This window comes from Onychostruthus taczanowskii, unplaced genomic scaffold (assembly GCF_017590055.1).
Source record: "Onychostruthus taczanowskii isolate IOZ18803 unplaced genomic scaffold, ASM1759005v1 scaffold8, whole genome shotgun sequence".
Taxonomy (NCBI): domain Eukaryota; kingdom Metazoa; phylum Chordata; class Aves; order Passeriformes; family Passeridae; genus Onychostruthus; species Onychostruthus taczanowskii.
This window is the reverse complement of record NW_024505892.1, coordinates 7,781,181-7,797,973: the sequence shown is the minus strand read 5'-3', so window position 1 is coordinate 7,797,973 and position 16,793 is coordinate 7,781,181.

Here is a 16,793-nt window from a genome sequence, read left to right as displayed (position 1 = left end):
TAATACTAAGAAGAAATACCTGGTCTTGCTAAAGTAGTTTTTTACCCTGCTATATTATGTTGTGAAATCTGCAACAGAAGTAGTGTAAATACTTTGATTGACAGTATTTTTACTTCAGAATTTGAAATCATAGTTTTAGTTCAAGTCTTCACCAAAACCATGGTGTTGTTCAGAAGATGTTGCCCTCATAACTCTCTAGATCTCAAAACACCCACACCAGCAACAGCTGTAGCGGAGAGAGAAGGAGCCTTGTTCTCAAAGAAACACCCCAGTGACCCCCTGGCTGGGGTGTTTGCATCCTCCTGTAGTGAGAGGAGATCCATGCGGATACTTCACCGAAAGCTGAGGGTAAGCTCATGAGCACAGATTGTGAGAACACAGGGACTGTCAGTAGGCTCATGATGCAGGGCAGAGAGTTGTGCAGCCACAAATTATGATGACACGTGCAAATCATCAATGGTGCAATGAGCCCTCACACTTAACTTTCTCATAAACAAGTGAGATGCAGGAAACACCCTGTCTATTTAACTACTTGCATAAAATCCTTTTAAAGAAACTTTTCCTCTGATTATTCTAAAAGGTCTGTGGGAGAAAGTGGATGCAGTGTGACATTGGAAAATACAGTTTCAGCCCAGTACCCAACCCACTTTGCACATGGATACTGCTCAAATAAGAAAAAAAATAAGTGTCATGAGCCAGCTGGACACATCTTTTGCCCATCTGTTTCATATTTATTTATTTTTTCAACATTTGATTTACTGTTTAGTGTTTATATTTCTCTTATTTGGTACTCAGTGGAGAACTACAAAAAAGTCATCAATGTCTCCTTCTGTTCCAATCATTCTGGAATTCCCACAGTCAAACATGGCTGCAAAACCAAGTGCAAGCTCTGTCACCAAGCAGACTAACATTTGATTTATGTGCTTATAACACCTTCAATAACTGTATATTTCCCAGCTACCTCTACACAGTCACTACAAGAGTAGCAAAATATCAGAATGTCTAATTTGACTTGGGAGCCCTCTGTTTTCCTTTCAAAGAATAAAGAAATTTCTAACAGATGAACAAGTAGACATAATTCAAAACCTAGTATAGGAGCAATCCTAAATCCTCAAACCCTTTCTTCACTTCCTGCTTCAAAAGACAGGAAACACAATGTGTTTGTTTATTCTTGGAAAATTAAAAAAACTGAAGGGAAGAATAGGAGGGAAATGAATCCTAATGCTGAATGTGTCCCATAGGATGTTATTTTCACTTTTGATTTAAGTCAGTCATTGCATCTCTGGGAATTTTCAAGGCTGCTAACCTGCTTTGGAAAGCAATTTCACTGACACATTCTCAATAAATTAGTTTAGTTTTGTTCTTAAAACACTGTTTCTACATACTTGTTAATATTTGTATTGTAGCTCTTCTGCTGCAGGGATACAAGTAAAGATAACTGGGGGAGGAAAAGAGTTACCAAGTGATCATAACCTTAATAGCCATTTAATGAATCAAAAGAACCCCTTACAACCACCCCTCCTGGCAGCGCAGAGAGTTAGAGCCAGATCAGGTTGATCTTACTTGGAAAAGCTAAATCCTAAGCTCTCCCAAACCTTTCAGACCAAGCAGTCCTAGGAAGTCTACCTGCAGGAACTGGAGTTTGAAGGGCTGCGGGCCTCTTTATGTGGTTTGTTACCAGTTCTGCTGGAACTCAGTACTAAGCACTGTCACAAGCTCTACCATTTTCCTGGGTCAGAAATATGAGCCAAAGTTACAAGTTATCAGCACTGCAGGGAAATATAAAGCTCCCCTGAAGGAACAACCACTTGAAGTGTTATGCTGCCCATCTAAGTTTGGCCATGTCTGCCAAGCAGACATACCAATACCCCACAGGCTGTTGTTTTGCAGTCCACAGCTGCTCAGCTCTTGCTTGCTGCCTCAATTCCTAATATAGGGGAAAGAAGCTACCTGTGCACAAGACAATAGGAAACAAATCACTTCTTATTTGCAATCCTACTGTCATGATCAAGACACCAGTACCGGTTTTGCAATTTCACTTGGGATTGTAAATATTTCTTGGAAAACTGCAACAGCCATCCCAAAAGGGCAAGAAGGATGATGGACATTACACCAACCATGAGCACAGAGCAGGAGGTGGCTGGAACAGCAGGTGCTCTTGCTATTACCATATACTACCTGAGTAGCATGAATTCATAACTACCAGTAATATATAGTTCCTTTTAGTTATTTGGTTATTTTGTTATTTAAAACACAGTTATGGAAATCATAATATCCGGTTCATTTTTCTATGAAGAGCATAGGGCTACAGAACAATCCACGTTTCCTGCTTTTCATATTGTGCAAAACAAAGTGTATTGTACTGTATTCCTGCTGTTTGCCTGATTTCCAAAATTTAGATTTATTATGTTCAATACAGAGGTAAGTCACGTGTCTGTAAAATGGTCACAGTACAATGAATTTTGAATTGAGCACCTCTCACTTAAAAACATCTGTTCTCCTGTGTTTCCTAAAAGTTTGCATGGTGTCTATTTCATTAAATCTCTTCTGTTCAGTACTTCCTGTTTTTTCGGACTTCAATAACTTTCTTTCAGAAAATGAAGACAGAGAGTGGCACTGTCTAGGAAAAAAGCCAAGACAGGCTTTTTAGTAACAAACTCAGTGCTCCTGAGATGCACGGGAGCAGCAGTATATGCACAGCCAGCAGAGAGGGCAGCCTGGAGAGCTCTGGCAGGACTGAGCTGCTCTGTTGGATATGCCAGTATCAAGAGGCTGAAAATGTCACTCAAGATGACTGGCCAAGAGAAACAGTGCTAAGACAATTCCTGACCATTGGATTGCTGCAGAGCCTGACAATAAAGAGATTAGAGCTGGAGGAGCTGGGCAGGACAGAAATGTTTATAGGGCATGTCCTGGAGATCTTGAGAATGCTTTGAAAATGTTTAGATATTTTTGGCAAGTGCTTAGGGCAGAATCAGGGCCACTCTAAATTATGTCAGCTGGCAATTGCACACAGCAACATGCAGGAGGCATAAGGCTGGGCTCTCTAGGACCCTATGATGCAGCCAGAGAGATGAGTTCCACTGATGCAGATTTCTGCCTCTTAGCTGATCTGTGTCACAACAGGAGGGGATGATTTCAAGAAGTTCTAGATTTCTCCATCTGATTTCATAACACAAAGTCACATGATGTAGTCAAGGATCTGTTTAGGAATAGAAAAAATATTTTTGTAGTAAACGTCTTCAGCTTTGTTATTGGTAAAGAGCCAACATTATTTGTGTATGTCTGTGGCCCAGGAGTTAATAACATTATATTTAATCAGCAGAAAGCATTTTTGCAATTAATTTAATTTGAAACAGTATCTGGCTTTATAACATTGATTTTACACTTCATTGAGTTGACTGTTACATTGCTATAAAAGGACCACAACATTTTACTTATGATTGTTCTTGTTAAAGACAAAGCAGAGTTAAAAGACTTACCCCCATTATAGTTGCTACAGGTAACTAAGAGAAACTACAAGCAGCTGCAAAAATTAAAATCACAGAATCACAAAATAGTTTGGGTTAGAAGGGACCTTTAAGGGCTACCTAGACCCACCCCTCTGCAATGAGCAGGGACATCTTCAACAACATCAGGTTGCTCAGGGCCCCACACAAAGCTGACCTTGAACACTTCCAGGTGTGGGGCATCCACAGCTTCTCTGGGCAACCTGATCCAATGCCTCATTATAAAAAATGTCTTCCTTATATCTAGTCTGAATTCCCTCTCTTCTTCTTAAATCTATACCCACCAAAACGTTCCTGCTGATCTTTATGACCCTTGTCATGAGTGCAAGCATGATTGGATTTGATGCAAAGCGTGGTGTTTTCTTCCTTCCATATTAAGATCCAGCACCAGTACCATAGGATAAAAGAGAAAAAAGAAAAAAAACTGGGAAAATTGGCAAAAATAAATACTTCTTCCTTACAAAGCCAGCGCCTTTGCTTCCCTCCCCAGATCTCCTTCACAGACCAGCCTGGGCAAGGCTGATGTGGTGAACAATGTGGCTCACCCTGAGCACAGTGGCAGAGTTCAGTGTACCTCATCATAATTTAGGTAACTACATCTCCTGCACCCACTTCAGCCAACTCATGTAGGAGGTGTGAATGCAGGTGCAGGGAGAAAAAGCATCAGATTTTATTCCATGCATTGTTCTTTATGTCGTTAAGGGAAAAAATTCTATTATGAGTTTTGTTATAACACATTGGTTAAAGTACACAGACACACCCCTGCAAGAATGGAAACAATTATTAGAGAGGGTACAATGACAGAATCATTGTAATTTAAAAATGGCTAATTTATTAATACCTTTGAAATAATCTAACTAAAGCTCTATTTATATGATCAGGCTTTGTTACCAACTTAGTAACTTCTGTCCCAGACTGTGTTTACTCACGTGTAGGAGCATTTTTGAGATCAGATTCTTTTGGAAGCAGAGCCTTTATCTATGCTATGTGAGTACGCAAATAACTAAGAGTCAGGCTGTCTCTGCAGGCAAAAATCAGTGTAATAGGATATGGGGAGAATTTGGGAGCTTGGAGACACTGTTGTTGAAGAGACAAGCCCCTGTCTTCTCCAGAAGATGAGAATACCACATCCCTGAGAGGAGAACAGCAGGTTGTGTGGCTGCTGGGAACTCCAGGACTTAATTTTATGTCTCTCCTGCTTCCTTTTCTGTCTGCCAAGAGCTATTAGCCACACATGCACAAACAAACCAGGAATAGTTACACATGCTTTTAAAAAGCTTGTGCTTGAATTGCTTCTTTAAAAAGCATATTCGTACAGTCAATCAAAGCCAACCATATCTCCCAGCCAGTCAGTTGCACTCACTATTTCTTGTAAAATAGTCTAAATATGCCCTACTCTCCCCAGACACCCCTCCCTCCCCACAGTGGAGGGTTGCTGGTGGCAGCTCCTTGCCCCTGCACTCTGCTTTCTGCTCTATTCAGGCAATATTAGAAATGTTATGCTCTATCTTGACTCTGGGGTGATCTTTCCACAGAGGCAATGGCATTCCTCTTTCATGCAACAGGAAGCCATGCTCAGTGCTGGGGGAAGGGGAAAAGAAAGTTTCAGGTGCAATAATTTCCCATATAAATCCACTCACACATCCAGTGCAGTAGAGCTCTCTGTGTTTGTATCCTGCAGAGTGCTTTGTGCTGAAGAGCATCCTTGTGGAGTCTCCTGGGCTTCTGAAACATCTGCTAGACTTTGAGTTTTAAAATCCTTTACTGGGAAGTAATTGAAAAAGTAAAGAATTCATAGGTAGGAAAACACTGAGCAGTTTTCAGGACACAAGAGAATCACAGCAGGAACTGACTGAAAGTTTGATTAGGTTCTTTAGTCTATAGATGTTGAAACTTGCTAATTAATACTGAGTGGTGATATAGATTATTTAATTAGCAGTCTCCAATGAACTGCAGCTGCTGAATTTCATACTGGAGTTATTTCTGACAAAATAACATTGCCTTTCTTTCTTAGCTCCTAGGAACAGAGTTAAGAAAAAATAGATTTTAGTGCAAGGTTGCAGAATAGCATTTCCAGGGAAGCAAGTCTTCTCATTATCGAAAGAACTACAGTGCAACCTCTACCAGTTGCCCTGACAATGTGTCTAACACTGTCATGGAGAAGCCCAGCACAAGGTGTTGAGTGGGTGTTTCATACTACTTTCTTATTAAAACTTTGGTCTTTACTCAAACTTCCACAAGGTCTCCCAATTAGTGGCAGTTGTGGTGATAGTTTTGACCATATGGGTGCTTTTCCTCCAGGAAATGGGATCCCACTGCCGCTTTGAAAGGAGTCCCAAGAATAGCATCTCTGAGTTCAGTTCAAATTATATATTTGCTTTGTATTAAAATCCTTCAGATATCCAACTTATAAAAAATGTATAATGAGGAAAACAATGGTAAACAAAAATACCTAAATATATTCTGGTCTTTAAGACAGAAGTAGCAATTGCTTTTCAGAAAACAGGAGAGCAGTGATAGGGGGCAGTTAACATTAGTGACAAGCTGCAAATGTGAGAATTTTACTCAAAGCCACTCCTATCACAAATTATTACTTAAATTACTTGTCTGTGTTCTAAAAGCCATTTGGACCAGCCATAACTGACTCCTAGTGCGTATCAGTATCCGTTATTATTAAAATAAATCAAACTTCCAATGATATTGTTAAAAGAACTTTTTACATTTCAAAGAGGCTTTGAGCAGTGTTACTTGGGTTATTTCTGAAATTAACACACGTAAGAGATGAGCTTTTTCATACAGACAGAATAAATTGGGGTCAATGCAATTTTGTCTCCATTATACATGTAGGAAAAGATAAGAATGAGGGAAGACTGGGAACCTGGCTTGGCATCATTAGCAAATTCTTATTCATACAAATTGAATAGAAGGAAGACATAGAAGCAGACTGGCAGAAAACTCCTGCATACATGCATGCTGGTGTGAGTTGTAGAAATCAGGAGTGGCAGCACCGGAGACACAGCTCAGAGTCTGAATAGCCCATAAGCAATACCCAGTGTATGAGTGAGACCAAACTGATGTAAGTTTACTCCTGTTACCAAATTTTGGCAATTTTGATTCTTCTCCCTTGAAGTTTCAGACCTCTAAGTCTGGACTGGGAGGTGGTATTCCTGGCAGGCAAGGAGGGATATTTTTTCTTATTGGGGCAAAATCATTAGTGAAACATTATTAATCAGCATCTGGCCAGACGTTCTGAGAAAGGCAACAGAGAGGCTCAGCTATGCAAGTACAAATTGTTTGAAAGATGATTCTCAGAACAAACTTATTCATCCCTGGATCTCCTCTGCCCTGTCAATCCAGGAGAATCATAGCAAAGTTATTCTTGTAAGACACAAATTTCATCCTAGTTGCAACTGCTCTGATTGAGTACAAGTAGTCGGCATTTGGATCTTTAGGCCAAAGGCAAAAGGCCTCTCTATTTTCCACTTCAGCTTGAAAACAGGATGTCCTATTTAATGAATAAGTAGGAACATCAGTGATAGAAAGAGGAAGGTGGGACCTATGTCAACACTCAGGGAGAAATGCTGAACTTCTCTTGTGCCCTTGTTCTCTTGTATTCTTCTCTTTTTGAAAGAGAAATTGCTCTGAAAAAAGGGTAGTTTAATGAAATTGGGCCTTCTCACGCTCACATCACATACTCCCTCTGCATTTGAACTAAATTTGGCTCAGGTGATTGTTCAGATTTTCTACGCAACTAGTCAAAATAGTAACAGCTGAAAGGGAAAGATGAACAAACATTTGTTCTGCAATAGCTGTACTGTGGGAGGATGATTCAAAGCCCCCTATAATACTTTTTTTTAGAGTATTGAGGGATACCAGATATTTTCAGCTTTTGAAACATTTCCATTCAGCACCCTTCTGTTGGATTAATGGTTTGTTTGATTTTTTCCTCACAGCTTGTTCTGAAAAAAAGTTGTGTGATGTGCTTTGCTTTAGAAAATATAAAATCAATCAGAGAAAAAGAAAATTGATGTTTCCACATATCTGTTAGATGAACTGGTCAAGTAAGTGGATTTATGCTCTGTTAGCAGAGAAATTGGAAGTTCTGTTTTAACTCATTGCATACAAACTTAGACTCCACTAGGATGGCCAGTTCTTCACACAGAAACAGCTTTACAGCTCAGTCTGTACCTGAGCAAAACATAAATTTGATCTTTTGGGCAGCAAAATATATGTTCAGTCCTTTTGCTATATTATACCATCCTTTTTGGATCAAACCACTAAGTAGATTTTTGTCACATTGTTTCCCTTCCAGCTACAGCCATCACAGTGGGAAAATTGTCACATATCAGCACTGCTGGACTTCTTACACTAGATGATCTCAAAGAGAAATGCTCAAGCTATTATTCCTAAACAGAAAGAGATCTCTTCCCATCTCATCTCATCTCATCTCGTCTCATCTCATAGTAACCTCATCTGGTTGTTTATGCTCTTGTCCCCACCAGATCCTTTCACTGATCTCACACTTCAAGATCTCGGACTTCAGATAAGCACGAGAAGCCAGAGCTGCTATTTATCCTCTGATGTGGATTTTGATGGGATGGAGTCAAGTTCAGGATGTTAAGACAAAGTTGGGAACATGCACTCATGCTAAGTTTAGGCCTAGTATCCTTCTACTGATCTCTGTAAACAGAGGAACTTTCTGAGGTGTCCTGAGTTGCCCTTCAGTAGATTGTACTGGTTTTTCCCACCTGCATTTGCAGGGAGCTCAACTGGGTTTTGTGTGTGACTGAACAAATACATGGAAGTGAAATCATTGACATCTATTAAAGACATCATCTCTGACTGACCTGCAAAGTATCAAAGGCTGGGTGAGTGTTTCAAGAAAGTAACTTTTGCTCTGTTTTTTACTCATCTTGAGGCATTTCCTGTTGGTTACATCTATTAGTACTCTGCATTTACTTGTAATCTATGGTGTGCAACAGCCTGAACCCAGAGAAGTTGAAAATCACAACCTGCTCAAGAAGAAAATTACACGCTGAAGTTTGGCTCTGCCAACACACCAGAAATTTCCACAATGGTAAATCTCACCTGCAGAGTTTTTGAAGATCTGACTCAGAGATATCTCTCCCTTCCTAATCTGACCAAGAAGCCCTGGCTGGAATGGTGTCTATATGCTGATGTACTTTAGCGTTCTTAGTGTTGAGACAAAAGATGCAGTTTTATCTTTCTCTTGGAAAGACAGATCGCTGGAAAAGGGAGGCTGTAGGTACTTTGATCAACAAAGTCTGAAATAAGCAGCCTCCAAGAAAAGAGGCTCAAGTTCTAAGACTGAAAAGGATTCACACTCTGGAGCAGACAAGAACACATGGCATTTTACTATGTTTAGGACAAAGGATGTGCTGAGCATGTGTTTCAGATACTTAATACACAGTAACAAACTATTTTAAGGAAAAATATTGTAGCTATTTTCTATACTTAGAACCTAGTCAGAGTGCATTGAAGATAAAGAAAAAATGTTCATGAACTTTGGGTGCCTTTGGATCATGCTCTCTCAGGATAGCAAACATCAAAACAACAGTTTTTAACTGTTTTAACTGTGCCCTGTGCCCTGTGCCAAGGACTTTTTCCCTTTTAAGACTTTTTGGATTTTTTTTTTCCTTTTAAAATAAAGTCATAGAGGGCATCCTTGGAATGAATTTCCCCTTTTCTAAAACCAGACAGTCTGCTACATAATGTAAAAGACATTTTCAGAGTCTGAAATAGGTTTCACATGTGCTGAGCTACCAGGACGGTTATAAAGAAGGCTGCAGTGAATCTTGAGGTAGGTTGATGTGTAGAGCAAACAAGAACACAGTTGCAATATTATTCCTTCCTCAAACAAAGCAGTGTTTCATTTGCACATCTTGACCTAGCTTATCTTCTCAACCAAGAGAGGAGGAATGGGATATAAATAATTAAAAACTTCTGCCTTTACTACCACTGGAAATATAGGGGCAAAGCCAGAACATGTCTCTGTATGACAGCTGGTTTTTTTCCTCGAGCTCCCTTGTATCTGCAAAGCAACAATATTCAGAAAAGTCCTGAGACAACACCTCAGAAACATTTCACATGAAGTTGAATGGTTAATTGTGCTAGAATATAGGTCTGAAAAAATTCCTTCCCAAACAAATCAACATTTCATGTCCGGTTTATGTAATATCTCTAGTATGTTCCCTATACATACAGTTGTCACTCTGGACACCATCAAAATAAGCTTTTTAGTGAATTCTGGTAACCACATTAAATACAGGAAGTAGAAGGTATATTTTGTTGTGATAAATTTCATTTTGCTGGTTAAGCCCTGCCATGTGCTCAGTTCAAGGAAATTGCAATTGTTCAAAGAGGAATTTTTGGGTTATTCAACTTTGAAAACACCACTGAATTCACATGTATTTTTTCTCCATCTTGACATAAATGCACACCCATGTATGAGAAGATATATTAGCAAAACACATTTATAGAAAAACCAGCTAGACATATTGGACTGCATCAACAATGATTCCAGTGAAAACAAAATAAAAATCAAGCTCGTTTCTATTTTTTGCCTGTGTCCAGCTATTGCATGAGTTGGACAGAATGACAGTTTGTAGCACTTATTAAACCCATACTTTTCTTGATATCAAAGAGAATTGCCTTATGCAACTAGAATGCTTCAAGGAAATCTTGGCAGTTTTATCGAGAAACAAAAAAAATTGCAAGCCACTTGCATCCTTCATCACCCTGAAAACACATACCTGTAGCTTGCTATAATAATAGTACCTAAACCAGAAAATTAAATATTAACTCAGAAAAATTGGGCCTTAAATGAAACATGCTTGCAGCAAGCAACTTAGATCTCAGTCTTTCTTCATAAGGTTTCAGGTTTTGCTAGGTGACTATATAGGCGCTTTTTAAATTTTACATGCATTGCATCTGTTGTCTGTGGGAGTAGAAAATAAATGTTTCAAGTCACTTGGTTACCTCTGAGAGGCTTTTTTGTAGAGAAATCAACCATGTATCTATGGTCAGTTTATAGTAGCAAGGGAAAATGTAGAGATAATTTAGTTGGCAAATCAGGGAAGAAAAAGCCTTAGACAGAACAGATTCGTCTACTCAGTGTAAATTAAGAAACACAGTTAATTTAGTGTACAGCATAACACAGTATGCAACACTTCTAGCTTGGTGCTGGTGAAACATTTCTACTAATTAGAAAAATCACATTTCTAACTACAATTAATGTAAATAAAATATCCACATATCACTTTGCAGAAGCAAAACATTCTACATCCTGGGTAAAATTCTGAAGAATTCTGAAGAGAAATTGTTCTTAGCGTTATTCTGTTTATGAAGCCTTGGTTTACCAACTTAACTACATGAAGAACATATTTGACCAGAAATTGCATAGTTTCATCCCTGAACATGATGTTAAAACTGAAAGGCTTCACCTGATTAAAAAAAAAAAAAAATCAAATTAGGACACAATTCTATTACAAGACCTTGCAGTTCATCAGGCAGGAAAGGGAAAATGTCACTAAAGTAATCTCATGAGAAACAGGACGTGGTTTTACACAAGGAATGCAACAGATCATTTGAATTGCAAGGAATTAATGTTTTAATCTCTAAATTAGACACATATTGATAGTGATAGGATTAGAGCTTCTTTCTTAGGATGGTGTTAGTTTTCCTGTTATTAATAGAATTAATATTAATAGTGTTTGCAGATTCCTGTTCAGGACAAGGGCTTTGTTACATCAGATGCTACAAACACACACACAGTGATAGTGGTCCCGCAGTTCAAATTAGGCTTCTTCAACCTGTTACTTATAATTTATCTATTATCTATTATTTTCCTTGTAAGTCAGCCTGTTCCTCAATACAGAAATAATTTTATTTTTTCATCAGAGTTGAACCCTTATCTGAAGATGTGTCAGTAAATTACACACATTAATGATGATTAATAGCTAATTAAGACCAGATCTACCACACCATGGAACCCACTAATGACAATCTTTAGTTCAGACTCTGTTAATGCCAGAAATTGCTTAAGAGTGGCTCATAACTAACATTTCTTCTAACTATACCTGTTAGCTGTTTCATTAGGTAAGTTTTTAACCAAACTCCATAATTAGTTTTCATAATGTCACTAAAGTAATCTCATGAGAAACAGGACGTGGTTTTACACAAGGAATGCAACAGATCATTTGAATTGCAAGGAATTAATGTTTTAATCTCTAAATTAGACACATATTGATAGTGATAGGATTAGAGCTTCTTTCTTAGGATGGTGTTAGTTTTCCTGTTATTAATAGAATTAATATTAATAGTGTTTGCAGATTCCTGTTCAGGACAAGGGCTTTGTTACATCAGATGCTACAAACACACACACAGTGATAGTGGTCCCTCAGTTCAAATTAGGCTTCTTCAACCTGTTACTTATAATTTATCTATTATCTATTATCTATTATTTTCCTTGTAAGTCAGCCTGTTCCTCAATACAGAAATAATTTTATTTTTAGGACATCAGAGTTGAACCCTTATCTGAAGATGTGTCAGTAAATTACACACATTAATGATGATTAATATCTAATTAAGACCAGATCTACCACACCATGGAACCCACTAATGACAATCTTTAGTTCAGACTCTGTTAATGCCAGAAATTGCTTAAGAGTGGCTCATAACTAACATTTCTTCTAACTATACCTGTTAGCTGTTTCATTAGGTAAGTTTTTAACCAAACTCCATAATTAGTTTTCATCATTCTTTTCCTGATTTCACTCTGTCTATAAGAATAAACCACTTGAATGTTAGAAAAATACAACTGCAGTTTTGATTAGTAAGTTTGTTTAAATACAAGACCAAAGCATAATTGTTGCTAGTAAAGTAAATGTTGTGGTCTATTCGTAGAATTGACAGAGAAAATGACCTAAGTTTTATATACTTTTGAACCAAAAAAAGAAAAATGTATACTTTCCATTTTGTTCCAACAAGTGTGAATGTTCTCATTCCCCCACAGTGGCAAGTGCAGACATGGAGAAGCTGGTACTTGCAGCTTCAATACCTACATGCCTAAAGATGTTGCTGCCAGAACAACAGTTTCTTTTTTCAGATAGCCATGAGAAGATGGAGTAGATTTGATCCTGACACCCGCTACTGACTAACTCCCAGCATAAATTAAAAGTTCAAATCAAAACTTTTTCTTTTAAAATTAAACGGCTGCAGTCCCAATAGCTGTGAAAATGGGAGGAATCAGGCATGGTGTGCTGGAAATGCAAATGCTAAGAAAGTGGCCTGCAGGTGGCTTAATTATTTTGGAAGACCTGTTGTAATAACTACTAGAGCTGGGAGGAGCCTGCAAGCACTCAGGTCAGCCAGAACTGTTTTCTGAGTTTCACGGATCCAGTAAGATAAGTAAACAGGAGAAGGAGCCAAGAGAAGTTGGAAAGGATGAGTTGGAAAGGATGCAGGAAGGCTGTATATATCTGGACCCTCTCAGATGCTCTTCAGACAGGAGTTCACAGGAGGCAGCTGCCTTCAAAACCTTGCAAACCATTTAGAAACAGCTGTCACTGGAACCCTGCTTCTCTTTCCTTTGTGTACTTTCAGTACTCTCAGCTGAAAAAGTAAATGGCTTCAAATAATGGCCTGGGGTTGACTAAAGTTCTAGGAAAAAAATGCTGCTAAAATAATACTCAGTGCTGAGCAAATGTTTAAACACAGAAGCATAAAATCAGGAAATGCTCTGTTTGTAGTCAAGCATTACAAAATCCACTTAATATGGTTGTTGTGGTAAGGCAAACTTTGGTGTCTAAGACAGTAATGAAAGCTAAAATTTTACATACAAACTAATGAGGCAACATGGGGGTAATAAATTCCAGAGTTTCAGAGATTTTCATAATGAGCTAAGGCTTAGACACACTTTGTTCTGTTGTATGATCTATACAAGCACCAGCACTGTTTCAAAAATCACAGCAGTGTTTATGTACTTTGAATTCTCATTGTCAAAATTTCAAAAGGAACTAATTCTGCAGTAATGAGCAAACAACCTGAAAAGTTTCTTGTAAATTAGGTTTGGTTTAATCTGGAGGAGTTCAAAGAAAGTATCTGTGACTACTGAGGATGTAGTGTAGTTAATGGTGGTTTAAAGATTTAAATTACAAAAATATTTGCTCAGTTCCAGATATTGGGAAACATTGCAGCAGCAACTTCCTACAACCATAAGAGAAAATCTTAAGGATGGAATCTGCCTCCCCAGGTCATGTTTAGCAAAACCTAATGTGGATCAGTTAATTCTGAGCATGGGCTGTGCTTCTGCAGCTCTCAGGAGCCCTTATGAAGCCTGAAGATGATCCCACTGGGTCAAATGCTTTGCAAATGCATGAAAAAGATCATTCTTGACCTGTGACAACCAAGCTCCAAGTATAGGGAAATATACAGATCACATGAGAAAAGATTTGCCCCAGAAGAGAGTGGTTTCAGTATACCAAGAATCAGGCCACTGGTGAAACCACCAGAGTACTGAATGAGAACTGCGGTGTCACACTCTGTTCAAGAAAAATTTTATAATGGTTAATGAAAGCAGCAAGACATGGAAGCCAAAAGGGGATGTGCAAGGGCGAGGACAGCAGTGCACAGCACAGTCAAGGAGCTGATACATGAAATGGAGAAGAGCAGAAGAGTCTGAAGGGAGAAGCACACTCACTGGTCAGTCTTAGCGTGATTTGACTTGGGAGAAAAAAGCGTCCAAAAAAATAATTGTGAGTAATAAAGGGGAGATAAAAATTCCTTGTTCACGTGCGGATGAGGGAAGCAAAGGAAAGCAGCCCATAAATCTCCATTCCTGTGTATGCCAGAAAGTGAGAGAAGAGAGTTGGAGGAGGGGAAGTTAGCAAAAGGAGTAGACAAGGGGAAGGAAGGGTACTCTGTCAACTTTCACTTTGAGGAAAGCTACAAGATCCCATGCAGCAAGAGAGATGTTAGAAAAGGAGGATGCAAAAGTGACACAAACATCGCAGAAAAATATCAGACTGCTAAACAAAGATGGCTGAGGCTGAGCCTGCTCCCAGCTGCCCCTCTCCCTGACTGAGGGCAGCCAGGCAGGGCTCAGTCAGGGACAAACCCACCCCTTCCTGCCTGGTCACTAGACAGCCTTGGCTTTGCCTGTCTGGCCAGCAGTGAGAAGGACTTGATGACTTCCTAAATTTTGTTCTCCTTCAAACTTCTCTGAAGTCTGCACTCTCTCCAGTGAGGAATGCAGTGACTCTGACTCTCTCACGTGCTGTCTGACACAGCAGCTTCACCTCAGTGATCCTTCTGATGCCCACAAGGCCAAAGACAAAGGGGTAACTAACGCCATGATTTGGAGTCGGGTGTCTCAATTCCATCAGCTTCTGGCATTCATGGTCTAAGTACCTCAAAATATAGGCTTAAAGATCCAGGTATCTCCTGCAATGGTAGCCTAAACTAGTCACAGTGCATCAAATAATATAATCCCACTACTGAAGACGTTCCAGCTTAGTAATCAGCCAAAAGTCTTATGGTACTAGTTATGAAAAATACAGCTGACTAACCGTTATCAAATAATTTAAATTGATCTTTGAAGCTATATTTGTAGATTTAAAATGTTCTTTTTTATCAGAATCAGGATCAGAATATATGTTGTTTTAAAGGAGTAGGAAAAGGGTATTAAAGTGTGTTCTGGAAGTCTGTTACATGGCTTGAAAGCAGAATAGACTAACTCATGGGGCTGTGTATGGTATTATTACTCCCTGGATTATTAACATAGCAAAAAGCACATTTCTCCCTGGAAAGAGTGAGATAAATTCCAGTACCCTTCCATTAGTGGAAGCGTAGGGGCCTCCATTACTCCTGGAGTCATCACTTCTTAGTCTAAGACCTGCAAATAAAAACAACAGCTACAATGGGGTGAGCTGAGATGAGTTTTCACTTTATCCATTGCAGTTCTGAGGTGGGACTTTAAAGATGTGTCAAGAAACTTTAAATGTAAAGCCAACCCAATTCTCATGAGGTATTTTTCTTAAACAGCTTTTAAAGGATACTATTCTTTAAGTGTCTCCTGTGAAGTACTAAGTACTGTTAGTTTTCATGGTCATCAATTATTCCTTCCAGTAGAGAAATTCAGGACACTTTCCTCTCTAAGGACCATTGAGGTCACTGAGCAGCAGGAGATGCATGAAGAGAGAGACAAATACAGGCAGAACTGCCACTGCTGATCTAGGGAACCAGGTAGAGGGAGTAGAAATCTAATTACTAAACTTGTCATTGTTAAGAAACCTGCTGTAGTACCCATTTCTTATAATAATAGTGTTACAACTTTGTGAAAATATATGGATTTTGCTTGACACTGTTAACCCTAAGACTGCTGTGTAAAATATTTAACCATCTATTAGAGCCTCCAAAGCTTGAACAGTCAGCTGAGGACTTCACCACTTTCCATTCATAGTGTATGAATAATGCACATAGCCTTAACATCTCCAAAATTTTATTAGTCTTCCTATAATGGGCCTTCTTATTATCAGCACCAAAGTTTCCATGGGTTTTATGTGTGATGAAAGTAACAATGCAGTGTGAAACATATACCTCCCTTCTAAAATTGACAATCACTCAAATTTGTACAAGTGAAGCCTGTACATATGGAAGGAAAAGAATCTTCCTGCCGGCTTAAGAGAATGCCTGTCTTGGGAGCTCTGTAATTGCATAAAATCATCACTTTTCTTCATCTTCTCCCTTCTAAATGTGCTTTCACTCACAAATCCATTTCTTAGTCTGTACAATGATTATTGCAAATCTAATGCTGAGAATGCTTTGTTGGGTTTTAAGCAGCAGAAGTTACCACTATATGTCTCCAGAAGAAGGCATAAATGATCAAAAACCCTGGCCTGAAGCTAGACTGTATGCACATAGAAATGGATCAATGAGATACCCAGTGCGCTTTTATTGTCTTTCTTAAACTAGAAGTCAAATTTGTCAAATGTGAGCAAATTAATACACAAGAGAGAGGAGTAATGGGTTCTGTCTTCTGCTGTGGCACTGATTTACAGTGGAATACCACAAAATATTCCTGACATCACATGCAGCCTTTTCTTCTGCAAAACAAGTCTAACCCTTCACACATATGCTTATTATTTAACATCTGGGTAGATATTACAGGCATGATAACATTTTTAATTGGCTGTGGCTTCATGAAGATTTGTTCAAGTTCAATACTGGCATGAATAAAAGTTATCGTAGGAAAATAAAATAGTG